The 13,757-nt window shown below is 39.7% G+C and overlaps 1 protein-coding gene across 3 annotated transcripts in view; it reads left to right on the top strand.

The window, feature by feature from the left end:
- Positions 1–13,757, top strand: part of SHTN1 (shootin 1) — a 160,833-nt gene that overhangs the window by 112,232 nt on the left and 34,844 nt on the right. The window lies entirely within an intron of this gene.

The raw sequence follows: 13,757 nt of genomic DNA, 5'->3' as shown, positions 1-13,757 counted from the left end.
TGTGTAGCTCCATAAAGTCAGCTTTTGCTTTCACGCTTTGTAGTTTTACTTGTCATCTGGATGAAGTGTGAATTGGCCCATTGTGGTAGGTTATAGTTACATATGGTTGATTATCATTTGCCTCTGTTGAATCATTTTTGCACCTTTTGCTTTGACAGGGATTGCAGCTGTCTAAAAATAAATGTAGCATTTATCTATTGGAAGTGAAAATAACAAGCTAAAATATCCTTTGCAAACAACCTGTTTACAAAGGAAGTTCTTAGTTCACTGAGATCTGAATTTGTGCCTTTTGACACAGGACAATTGTTAAGACAAGATGAGAATGGTAAAAATACTTTACAACCTAAAGTGTCTTATAAATGGTGAGGATTTCAAAGATAACAGTCAATCTTAGGAAATATAATAAACTCTCTTAAAGGCCAAAACTGTATGCATCCATAATTGCCCTTGAGTGCAGGGTCACATACACAAATTGCCAACACAGCAGCTTGACAGACGAGCGCTTTGTGCTGGCCTGGGTCCGAACTAGGGGTGCACAGGGGCTGAGCATTTATACGCTCAGCAACCCTACCGCTCACCCCATGTGCCATCTTGGCATGCCTCCTGGAGGCCGCGGCATTCGGTTGCTGCAACCTCCATCCGAGGCAGTGTCTCACCACCCCTTTTTGCCCATCTGTCTAGCCCCACAGTGCCCTAATTCATATTGGGATTGCAATGTGGGGAGTAGGAGGGTTTTATCTCTTTATCCACCACCACCCCCCCACACACACAACCTGCAGTCCCAGTCAAGAGACCCATAACTGAAATTTGCATTACAAACAGAGATCACATTTAGAAATTATTGGAGTATTGATAGGCTACCTAATCTGAATAGGAGACCACAGCAGAGCAAATGGTTAAATGCTCTTATTTACTACATGATGGTCCCTATCCAAATGCAGGATTGAGGGGGATATTGGCAATTTAGGGGGAAGGCCTGTGGTCAGTTAATCTATTCAGCTTGAACTAAATAGTACAAACTTGCACTAAACATGATGCTGTTTTACACAGAGCAAAATCATTAGTCCCTGCTGCTGCTTTTTCCCTCAGCTGCCATTGGCTCTCTAAGGCCTTACACACTTTCTGACCAGGAAAATAGCCTTCTTGGGTCTGTTGCTCCCTTTTTTTAAACCGTTCTTTCAAACATAAATTCAGAGCTCTCTACAGTTGCTGTGTGTTGCATTTCTCCATTTCCACACATTGTGAGCAGTTTGGGCAGTGGAAAGTGTTGTCCAGAATTGCTTTCTCTTAAGCAAGTCTTTGTATTATTTTCTTTATTTACAGATGGAGGGAGCAATACAGACAGCTGGGTGGAGTACAATCTCAGAACCTCTCAATTGCAGAAAATAAAATTCAGTTTAAAAGTGGTCATGCCCAGGAGCCTCCAGGGGATGTTGTTGTCCAATTCAATGCTATTGTGGGTTGGGATAATAGCCTTTTTGTGCTTCAAACAGCCTTTTTTGCCTTTTGGTCATTCCCACTGGCTGCATCCACACTGCAGAAATAATCTAGTTTGACACCACTTTAACTGCCATGGCTCAATGTTATGGAATTCTGGGGACTGTAGTTTGTTGCATAGTTCTCTGACAAAGAAGGCTAAATGTCTCACAAAACTACAATCTCAGTCTCAGTCTCAAACAAAAGGGGCAGGTATAGCTCATGGACGGCCTAAATACCCTAAAGGCACTAAATCCCATATCATCTTGGAAGCTAAGCAGGATTAGCCCTGATTAGTACTTAGATGGGAGAGCACCAATTAATACCAGGTGCTGCAGGCTATGGGCCTGTACAGACTGGGGGGAAAGCGTTGGACAGAGGCTGCCCCTTTCTCCCCTGGATTGTGGCTCCTAGAAAAAGGAGCTGTGAAACATAGCTCCTTTCTCTGCCACTGTTGAGGCGCCATTAGCGCCCTGGAGTGGCACGGTGATGTCCCTTGTGTGCCACGCTGTTTGGACACGACGCATGAGGCCCATCATTGTTGCACACGCCGTCTGAACAGGCGGGACGCACTGCTCTGTACTGGACCTAAATTTCAGAAGATGAAACTGACAAAACCACGTCAGTATATCTTGCATAAGAAAATCTTATGAAATTCATGGAGTCACCATGATAGCCTTGGCTGAAGAGCAGGGTATAAATATTTAAGTACCATAAGTTGACAGGCACACACATACATGACTCATGGAACATGAGTGTTTGGTGGTGGTGAAAAACTGGAGGAAAAACAGCTCAGACACTATTTACTTCCCACTGCACTTTACAGATACATGATTAGAGCACAAACATAGACAAAACACTCATACAAATGGTCAGATCCCACAGAAGAAACATTCTGTATAGCTAACAAATTCAATACTTTCTTTTTCTCTTCTCCATTTGCCTTTTACTTCTGCCCTTCCTCTGTACAGGGGATCGTGTGTGTTTCCCCTTTTTAAAATTCAGATCTACTTGGGAAATGTTATTCTAAAAGAATCATCCATATTGGAGGCATCACCAAAAAGAAAAAAGAAAAGAAAAAAGGAATGGTCAGATAACAGAAAACAAAGAAAATATATTGGCAGACAATCAATTGTCTCTAAACTCTTGTCCTGTTTGGTTGTTTACCTCACTGGATAATATTAGTCTGAAGAAGGAGCATATCTGGGCTGTGGGAATGGCCATCATAATGGCAATCATAAAGAGACCCAGATGTTGGAACATTCTAAATATTTCTAAATAATTACCTGTGTTCTTTCACAACTTGCAATGTAGATAATTTCTCTATTTTCACTTTTATCTTATTCCTTTAAATTCTTTGTTAGCATTTTTGTCTCTCTTTTTGTTTAAGTGCTGCAACTCATCCAAAATCTTCCAACAAATTTAATCTCTTCTTTATTTTCCAAGAGATCTTCAAAAACTATGAATAAGTTATCTGCAAACACTCTCATTTTATATTATTCTTTGTTCACCTTCAGACTTCAACTTTCTCTCATTTTCTTATTGCTCTCATTAAACTTCTAAAGTTAAAATAAATAATAAAGGAGAGAACGGGCAACCTTATCTGGCATCTTTTTATATTTTGCAAATGCTTGTTAACTCACTAGTAACTAGAAGTAGCCAATTGAGATTTATAAATTGCTTTTGGCCAAGTGTCAACATTGCTACCAAATTCCATCTTTTACAAAACTGCAAATAAAAAGTCCCAATTTAAATTGTCAAATGCCTTTTCAGCATCAATAAAGATCAGAGCTGCCTTCTTATTATTACATTATGCTCTATTATATCTAGAACACATCTCAAATTATTTCTTAATTGTTATTTTTAAGAAAGCCAGTTTGATCTTCATGTATTTTTTTTTGCAAAATTTCCACCAAGAGCAAAGCAAAGATGTTATCATCATTATTTTATTCATACATGCGTCTATAATTGTTAATTCTGGTTGTGTCTATTGCCTTCCTTTGGTAAAAGGGTTATTGTAGCCTAGGACTCCAGAATCTAGGAGCTTAAAATTAACTAATTTCTGCAAGAACATAATTCTTCTTCCAAATTCTTATTATAGGGTACTGGAAAACTGTCTGATTTTGGGGCTTTATTTGGCTTAACTCTCTTGATCACTTCTAATACTTTTTTCTATTGAGATGTGGGTATTAAAGAAATGTTGTTGCTCCTATGATATCTGAGGTAATTCTTTTTTGTTTAAATATTTGTCCTTCTTCATCAGGACTACATTCTTTTTTTAAAAAAGTCTCCATAGTATCTGTGAAATATCTTCAGGATCTTCTCATAATCTACAAACATTTCCTCTTTGTCACATTATTCAGTAATATTTGTTTACTCTTTCCTTCCTCAACCTGTAAGCTAATCATTTTCTAATACAGTGCGCCCTTACTTTATGCAGGGGATCCGTTCCAGACTCCCCCACGTAAAGCAAATTCCTATGCTCAAGCCACATTTAAATGAATGGGGCTTGTGCACGCGGCGGTGCAGTGTTGCGGTGGTGTGCACAGGCATGGGGGCGCACACCCCATTATACCCTATGGGATGAGCTGCCCCTTCTGCCTGTGCGACTTTCAGCATATGCTGAAAGCCTCGTAAAGTGTGCCCGAATATGATGCAGGCGCACTTACAGTTTGTATTGTATTGTGTGTAATGTAGTAAATTGGTGTTCAGTGTTGTTGACATGTGAAATAAAAACCTGGGTTCCATGTAGTTAAGATGAAAAAGGTATTTGGCATCACAAACTTGCAAAGACAGAAAACTTGTACATCACTTTTTATATCATCAGACAAAATAATGTGCTACCTCTTCTTAGTACCCAGTTTTTAAGTCTTTGGGATACACACATTCTCTTATTCTTCATTGTCAGAGTTTTAAATCTTGAGCTAACTTTTGGTGGGTCTGTGACAACAAAATATATTTAAAGGGGGTCCCTGGTAAAGAAAAGTTTAAAAATCACTGATCTGAAGCCCTGCGAACCACCAACTCACAAGAAACACTCCATAAACCGAGTTGCTGGAGTAAGAAATGATAATCAGTGGGAGATTCCAAGAACCCAGCAGGGTGCTGGATATGTTGACTGCTCAGACTTCAATAACAGGATTGTGCTGCTAGTGACAATATATCTGGTTGTTAATCATAATATGTCGGCCAAGAAGCTGTACATTTTCTTCACATAAGATGCAATGGTAGATGCAGTTTTTAATCAGTACAAAACAGAATGCTGAGTTAGTTGAGGGTGTTGAGATTTGACACTTTGAAGCATCCACCTGTTTGGCTGAATAAATTCTCAGTTCGGTTTGCCAAGGTATTACCTGCCTTGACTGTACATTTTCTTTCAAAGTGCTGTTTAATCATCAAAGACTTAATCCTGCTTCAGAAATACACACTTCAGACAGATCCGGTTGAGGGTCAGTTTGTTTTCTAACAATTCCCAGCTTTAAAGAAAAAACTGTTCTTAAGCTTTCATTTTGTCCTCTTTCTAGGATGTCAGGCAGTTTTATTACTTAAAGAAAAAAGGAAATAGGTGAGACAAATCAGATCAGCAAAATGTTATAATCATGGTTAATTAAACCTCTGATTTCCTGTTCTGTCTGTGGAGAAAAGGAATACCTATTCTCAAAGGTTTACATCTCATAGTTCAAAGGGGTAAACCTTAGCAAATGAAGTAGAATTTAATTCACATCTATTTTAGTGATTTATTTTCTTCTGCTTTTATCATTTGTAGAAAATAAAAAATTATTTCATCCTTCTCCAACATTTATGAATTTTATTTAATTCTGTCTAAACTGGCATGTTGAAAGAAAATATTTGTTTCCAGTCGTATTGTGTATCCTCTTTGAAACCTGCTCAGACAAAAGATTACCTTTACTTTTTTTCTGACTATTTTTTTTAATTTGAGATCATGGCTGATTTTTTTTTAACTACTAGTAAAATACAAAGGCAATGTAGTTCAGAGATTAGGACTGCTGGGATTTAAACCTAACATATTGTTCATCTGTGGATTTCCACCTATTTGAATGAATAATGTTAATCAAAAGATTCTGCTACCCGTGCTACCTTTTTTATCTATCTTTTATTCTAGTAAACTAAGTGGAAATTGCATTTGCAAGGAAGGAAATGAAATAAATGCAGGCCCAAGGTCTCCCAGAATGTGTGGTGAATTGACCATGAAAAGGATCTTGTGTCGACCGTCATAGTTGTTATGTGCTGTAAAAAGCATATGTGAAGCTCTGTTTATTATGCAGCCTGTCTATTCAGCAGCAACCAAAAAAGACATCATTTTAAAAACATTTTATATCCTTTAAAAAAAAAAGTAATACCAGTGTCATTGTCCATGCTTTTTAAAAGACTATGCTGTAGTTTTGGTGTGGCATACACCAGAAAATCAGTAATGAAAACTATCAGTGGATTCCCCAAAGTAGATCATATTCTGTAGTTCTGGTAGGAATGTTATATTGGATTGTACCTTAAACATCACTTCTGTCTAGAGGCAGAATGGCTCATAATTTTGGTCTTTTGAACAATGTCTTCTTGCTGTGTGCTTCAAGTCAACTCCATCTTACAGCAACCCTTGTCATAAGGCTTTACTGGCTCCTGGATAAAGTCTACCCAGGGTAATTTGTTCACTGTTTATTATGAGTACCACTCACTGAGGACTATAAGGGGAGCAACAGCTTAACAAAAAGGTACAAACATGATATATAAAATATTTCAGGTTTAGTCCCCCTGACCAGATTCACATCTGGTATAGTTGAGGCAATGCTCCTGGTCTGGTAGCCGATCAGAGTCTGTGAACACTGCCTTCTTCCTCCTTCCCATCTTCTTGCATGCCTGCCACGGAAGGAGGAAGAGTAAAGGATGAAGAACAGAGTCATGGTAGCCACTCTAGTGGATACCATACAGAACTGAGAAAGAAAATTCTCCCTCTCTCTTGGTTGTATGTGAGGGCCACTGTCACAGCCACCATTGTCTTCCCCAGTTCCTCTTTCCACATCAGGGAAGGTGCAGACATTTGTGGGAATGTGCATGTGGTAGGGTTGCATGCCAATTCAAGATTGACTCAGATGCTGAGGTTTCTGGGCCAAAACCTGTGACCTACAGACAGCCCCTGGTGATGTCATTAAGCATTATGCATTAAGTACCAACCATTTTGCTGAAACACACACACACACACACACACACACAGATTTCTTTTTGGAAATTAAGACAGAAATCCTAGTTAAAGGAGCTGTTACCAGATGAGGAGATTCTTCTTCTTCACTTTTTTAGGAAGACGAGATAAAAAATATTTAATCTAGCCTTCTTGTTTCTAGCAGAAGGTGGATGCAGAGTAGAACAGAGAGCAAGCCCTGAAGCCATAATGATGGAGAAGAAGGAAGTAAATACACTGCCCAGAATGTCTTTGCAAGTCACAGCCACGAATTACTAAAGCTTGCAAACTGTAGTAAGGTACTGCTCTTTTAGATGAATAGGTAATTTTTACATAGCCCTTTCCTCTTGCCTGGAGCTGAGTATCCAAAACTAGAGAATTTGCACACTTATCTCCTGCTTGGAGATGATCCATGAAAACAGGAGGCTCTGGGCCAAGCCCAGGAATCTGACAGTAAAATGCCACTGATTATGAGCCCTGCTGTGATGGGGGCTCTCCTGAGGGCAGTGGGGGATACTTCTGTTTTCCCCCCTGGTCTATGTCCTTGGTCCGGGCTCTGCAGTCCAGAGAATCCAGTCAGCAAGGATGAGCATAATATTTCTCTGAGACCATGGAGTATAACAGTTGATCCATGATGGAAGAGTACTAAGCTAGATGAAAACAGTGAGGAGACAAGCTCCACATGGTCTGATATGGTCAACTGTTTATTCAGTATTATATACTCTATGGTCCTGTGTTTTGGAGAGTGTTTTCAGCTCCAGTGATTTCTTTTGAAGCCCCCTGAAGAAATCCTTTTCTTATTGAGGCCAAATCGCATTGGGCATTGTTGTTTTTTAAAACCATAATAAACAGTTGACCATCTCAGAGCACATGAATGTTGTTTCCTTGTTGTTTTTTTGCTTTGCAACATGCTTTTCAGTACTCTACTACTAAGCTAGATCAGCCAATGATCAGACACAGATGACACCTTAATACTACAGGCCTGGGACAACTACTCAACACATCTCAACAGAAAAAAGTATTAGAAGTGATCAATTTATGGTGAACTTATGAATGAGAGGTGTCCAAGTCCCCCTACCTTCAACCACCCTGCTCAGGTCTTGCAGAGACATGGTCATGGCTTTCTTGATTGAGTCTATCCATCTGGAATGTGGTCTTCCTCTTTTCCTACTGCCTTCTACATTATTAAGCATTATTGTCTTTTCTAGTGAGTCATATATTCCCATGATATGACCAAAATACATCAGTTTCACTTTAATCACCATGGCTTCTAGGGAGATTTCAGGTCTTATTTGCGGTAGGACCCATTTGTTTGTCCTTTTAGCAGCCCACAATATCTGCAAAACTCTTCTCCAGCACCATATCTCAAATTAGTTGATTCTTTTCTTATGAGCTTTCTTCACTGTCCAGCTTTCACAACCACACATAGAAATGGGAAGTGGAGGTTTTTAAACAGAGGTTGGATGGCCATCTTTCGGGAGTGCTTTAACTGTGTGTTCCTGCATGGCAGGGGGTTGCACTGCATTACCCTTGTGGTTTCTTCAAACTCTATGATTCTATAAAAGAGAGAATGAGCTCTGCATAACCTTTTGGAGCAGCTAAGAATTTGTGACTGTCATCTAGAATGCAAAATAATTAAAATGTAAGAGTTGGGGGTGGTGGAACCTGCCCATTTGATGTTAGGGATGCTTTGAGCAAAGGAAAACTTTACTTCTACAATTTACTCAATGTGAAGAAAGAAATCAGAATAGCATGATATGGCTTGCTTTAACTTGATTTAACTTGATTTACGCTTGGTTCACTGGAGAAGGATGCTTTCATTATATGAGTATCACTGCACCATTTGGGCAGTATACTCAATATTTGTGTAAAATGACCAGCTTCAAGGCATTAGACACATATAATTGTATGCTGTCTTTTGAAAAAACAAACAGCTATAACAAATAAAACGAAAAAACAAGTAAAACCACCATGACAGTGATGTAATTGTATCACTATGAAAATAATAAGGCTAATCCTTGTAGTATGAAGATAAAGGCCAAATTACACATTATGTTATACACAGAGAATGTGGTTCTTGAACTTTAAATGACATCTGATGGGATCAATCACAGTTGAATTGTGGTAAGATGAAAATGCATTTCTTTTCTTTAATCCTTTTTTCCTGCATTGTGATCCTACCCTACAAAGCTGATATTGGCAAAGAAAAGAAGTTGCTATTGTTTCCTTCCTGTACCAGTTCTCAGATTTGTGTGGGTGGGTGGGGATATATCCATCAGAGCCACAGCAGATAGGTTGGGCCCCTACCCAACATGCCATACTCTAAATCTTGACCAGTTTTTGCAGAAAACTGCAATTATTATTATTATTATTATTATTATTAATTAGCCCAGACCAAACTATGGCTGAAATCCAGTTGCTGTCCTCAGCTAGTGATGACCTGTTGAATACACTGATGAATGGCAAATCACTATGCATAAATTTCATAAAATTTATTGGGTCTGCTCTAAGTGGAACTAGCAGTTGGGTCTGAGCATATGTGTTCAATGAAAGGTCTAGTGTGGTGTTAGATGAAGATGGGATAAGGTTCATTTTCTAATTTGGTGTGACTAAAATATGCAATGAATAACCAAAAGCTAAAGATACTAGCCAGATTTAATGGCAGTTCTTTTGCTCACTTATGTATACTTAAGCCCAACAAGAGCAGTCAGGTTAATATGTTAAAGCATGGAATTACAGCATGAAATTGATTAGAGAGCAGCATGCAACCATTTCAGAAAGACTGGCATAAAGTCAAAGATGAACAGTTTCTTTATTCCTAGTTTCAATATGGGAAAGACAAAAAGAAGAGGGGGAAAGATTTTTTTTTTAACGAGTCTTGTGGCACATTTAAGACTAACAGATGCATTTTACCACAACGTTCCTGCATTACGACCCATCTCCTCAGATATATCAGTGAGTTCAATATCAGTTCCATTTAGCTCGGGAATTTTGTTTTGGAAATACCATGTTGTCCCAAGAAGTGGCAGCACCTTATCCAGAGTGTTTTTGGAAGAACACTAGAAATGAGTCAGTGGATACAACTATAATCAAAGTGCTTCAAATGTTTGGAATTTTTGTGTCTGAGAGTGATATTGTTCAGAAAACAGAAGCAAAGTAAAGGTTAAACAAAAGGAAGTGTTCACATTCCACTGAACTCTTTTTTGGATATAATATGAAAGAACATTTCTAAAAAGGTAAAATAATTGACCTGAAATAAGCATTCTATGTCTAGTCATCATTCTGTGGGACCCATATTCTGAGAAATCTCTTAGATAACAGAAGTGGGGAGCAACTGCTCTTGTTCCATCCCAGGTGACAACTAGACATGGCAATTAAGTCAACTTCCTTCTTAATGGAAGTGGTGAGTCAGAAATTGTCTGTTGCTTTGTAAGCATGAGGCGTGATAAATTCATTTGCTACATCACCTTCTGTTCCCCTCAGGGCCAGTTTATTTAGTGTCCTTGTCACTGTGCTATATCTTTAGGCATCTGGCAAGGATGTAAGGCTTCTGTGCTGATTTGATGAGAGCATCAGTCATGGTTATTCTTAATTATCCAGAACAGGATTTTAAAATATGTTCAGTTTAAGGAAAAGGTTGAATCACTTGCTAATCCATTCATGAACCAAAAAGCGTGGAAGGTTAATTTGCCTTTCTCCATTTCTATGTCTTATAAACAGTTCCATGGTCTTGCATATTACACTTCTTTATCAATTAGCCTCAGTACCCTCTGTTTTCTTCATTATTTTTCTGGTTATCCATTCAGTAGATTGTACTCTGTAGTTTAAGATTAAGTTTGCATGAGTTGTCTGAATATGCATTAGAAACTAACATAGAAGTGACTCGAGCTTCAGTGTTGAACCCAGTCTTCAGAGGAAGTAGTTTGCAGCTGAAAAGACCTAAGAAAAATGTAAGCAGATGGAGGCTAAATTGCATTCAGTGAGTGACATCTAATCCAGTTGTTGTTCCCAAATATTTAACACAGTAGGAATCTCATTTAGCATCTTCTCCAGAGTAACTAGGTGGTGATTTTTGTTCATTAGGAAACCAAGACAGTTCCTGATGTTCCTGAGATAGATGTATGTTGAAAGGGAAGGTGTGTCCTAGTCTTCTGAGCTTTTTCTTCTTGTCCTTAGTGCCTTCTCAGTACTTAGTAAACACCTAGTAGAGAATTCAGCTAGCAGAACAAGCAGCATAGAGGGGAAAGCTTAATCTGATGATTTTATACAATTAAAGGATTTTCTCTCCTTCCCTCGGCTGTAATCTTAGCACCACTGAATTGTCTACTGACACTGCAGGAAACAGCTCGGCCTGAGAAAGACACAAACACAAAGGTTTTTTATGTGCAGTTTGTACATGGACAATTAAGCTTTAGCAACAAATGGGAAAGAACAACAGGATGTTCTGGAAGTTAAGGATCTTCTTTTTAAAAATAAACGCCTTGTGAACTGCAAAAAGGGAGGTGACAGGTGTTTGTAGTGACATGAGAAACGTGGCTTATAATTGGACAACTTCAGCACCTTCTTGACACACTTTCTTTTTCATAGGATGATAGTTCCAATTATGATAACTTCTCAAAATGGAGGCTTTCAAAGCTTGAACCCCCTTCAAGTGCTAAAACTGGATCATAGAGTAGCTTTCTGCACAATAGGCACCACTGGAATTATGGCTTAATTATTTTCTCATATAATACCATACATAAGTGCTATGCAAATGTAGTTACTTGGATCTAGCAGTACAAACTAGGAATTGCCAGGAATAACAGCTTCATGTGTGGCTTGAAGGCATTATTGTTACTATTATCAGTAGTGTTAATATTGGTATTATTTTTGTTATTACATTTATATCCCATTGTTCCCTCACCTAGTACAAAGTAGCATACATAATGTATATACTCATGTATAAGTCTAGAAATTTAAGTCAAAAAATTGACCCAAAAAACCTAAGTTGACTTATCCATGGGTCAATGTAAGTACTATATCTTAACTCTTATTTAAAAGAAGGAACCATCCTCTGGTGAAAGGCAAGAGTATAATCTGTCCTGGAAGCACTAACCCCTCTACTCTCTCATCCATCCAACCTTAAGAGTAAGCACAAAGAGTTATGTCTGCTGGAATTTTGGAAGTTCTTTGACATTGTTTTGTTTTGCTTCATCCTTTAGGTCCTTTGTTATATGCCCCTAAGTTTTACCCTCGACTTATGCAAGGGTCATATCAAAATCCATAATTTTGGCACTCAAATCTCCCCTAGACTTATACATGAGGTCGACTTATAGTTGAGTATATATGGTAGCTCTCATCCTTTACACTTTACTCTCACAACAATCTTATGAGGGTAGACCATAGGTCTGAAAACCATTCCTTATGAGGAACAAATTAGAGAACTGGGTATATTTAGCCTGGAGGAGAGAAAGTTAACATGTAAGGTGTGATATGATAGTCCTGTTTAAGTATTTGAAGGGGTGTCATGTTGTGGATGGAGCAAGCTTGTTTTTGCTGCTCCAGAGAACAGGACATGGATCAGTGGATGCAAACTACAGAAAAAAATATTCCTCCTCAATACTAGGAAGAATGTCTTGACAGTAAGAGCTGTTCTACAGAGGAACACATTCCCTCAGAGTGTGGTGGAGACTTCTCCTTTGGAAGTTTTTAAACAGAGGCTGGATGGCCATCTGTGGGTGGTGCTTTGTGTGTGTATTCCTGCATGGCAGGGGTTTGGACTTGATGGCCCTTGTGGTCTCTTCCAACTCTATTGAAGTTTACTGTGGCTAAAATGTCACTAAATCGTTCATAAAGCCTGACAGTGTGATCACAATTTTTGCTTTCCTGTTATTAAATGGTCATGGAGGCATCCTGCTCCGCTCCCACCATCAAAGGGTTCACGAAGCAGACATTTCTTCAATAACGGCAACTTCCGTTATTGAAGAAATGGCTGCTCTGTGAACACTTTGATGACAGGAGAGGAGTGGGATGCCTCCATGACGATTTAATAACAGGAAACAAGCATGACTGGTGATCACACTGTCATGCTTTATGAACGTTTTAGCCATGGTAAGCCTCTTTATGTTCAACAGTAAGTCTGCCTTTGCACTTTCTTCCTTGATCTTTCTGAGTAGTTGTCCCAGGCCTGTAGTATTATTGTTTCTTCTTCGTGGTCTCTGCGAATCATACAAATGGGTTGTACTGCGCCTGCGCAGTGCCTTCGGAAACTTCTGGAATCACTAGGCAAAGTACTCTTTGCAACATATAGAAACTTTTTGGCGGTAACTCTGCCCATCCCTTATAAAGCCCCTGCTTTCCCGCTCTTTCCCCAGTTCCTTTTTTCCACCGCGTTAGCTGCTTAGGGAACTTCGCTCTTGAGAAATCTCAGTTTGGAATCACGAACTTGACCTTGGACTGTTATTTGACCACTCTTTGCTTGACCGTTATTTGACCACTCGGCTTGGATTTGGATTATTCGTTCTGCCCGCTCCTTCTGATTTGGCAATCTTCCTGGACCGGCACTGACCATCGGACTGTCTGACTACGAGTTGTAAGTGGACCATGCCATCGGTCCCCTTCAAGAAATGTTCTGTCTGCGGGGGTAAGATCCCCGGCCAAGACCCTCAGTCCGCTTGTCTTCTCTGTTTGGGCGAGGCACATATTCCTTCATCCTGTGCCTTGTGTAAATCCCTGACCCCTCAGGCCAGGAAAAATAGGGAGACTAGACTGAAGGCCGCTATTTACACGAAGGTCTTCACCGCGGGTGCTATGTCTTCCCTACCTACTTCCTCCACGGCCGTTAACCCGTTGCCGACCCTGCCCGAGACTCCGGCCCAACTTGTACCCGCAGAGCCTGGGATGACTGGGGATGTTGCTTCCACTTCGTCAACTGTTCCCCGCACTTCCCTGGATATCCCGGGGACCGAGGCCCCAGTGGAAGGCGCCCCTCGATCCTCAAAGAAGGATAAGCAGGAGAAGCGCAGGAAGGGCTCGAAGGAGGGCCGCGCTTCAGACAAGGATTCGAGCTCCCACAAGGGTTCTGCCTCGAAATCCTCTGTTCCTCAAGCCG

Source organism: Sceloporus occidentalis, unplaced genomic scaffold (assembly GCF_023333645.1).
Source record: "Sceloporus occidentalis isolate IW3139 unplaced genomic scaffold, rSceOcc1.0.p SCAF_2, whole genome shotgun sequence".
In the NCBI taxonomy this organism is placed as follows: Eukaryota; Metazoa; Chordata; class Lepidosauria; order Squamata; family Phrynosomatidae; genus Sceloporus; species Sceloporus occidentalis.
This window is presented reverse-complemented; position numbering and strand designations above follow the sequence as displayed.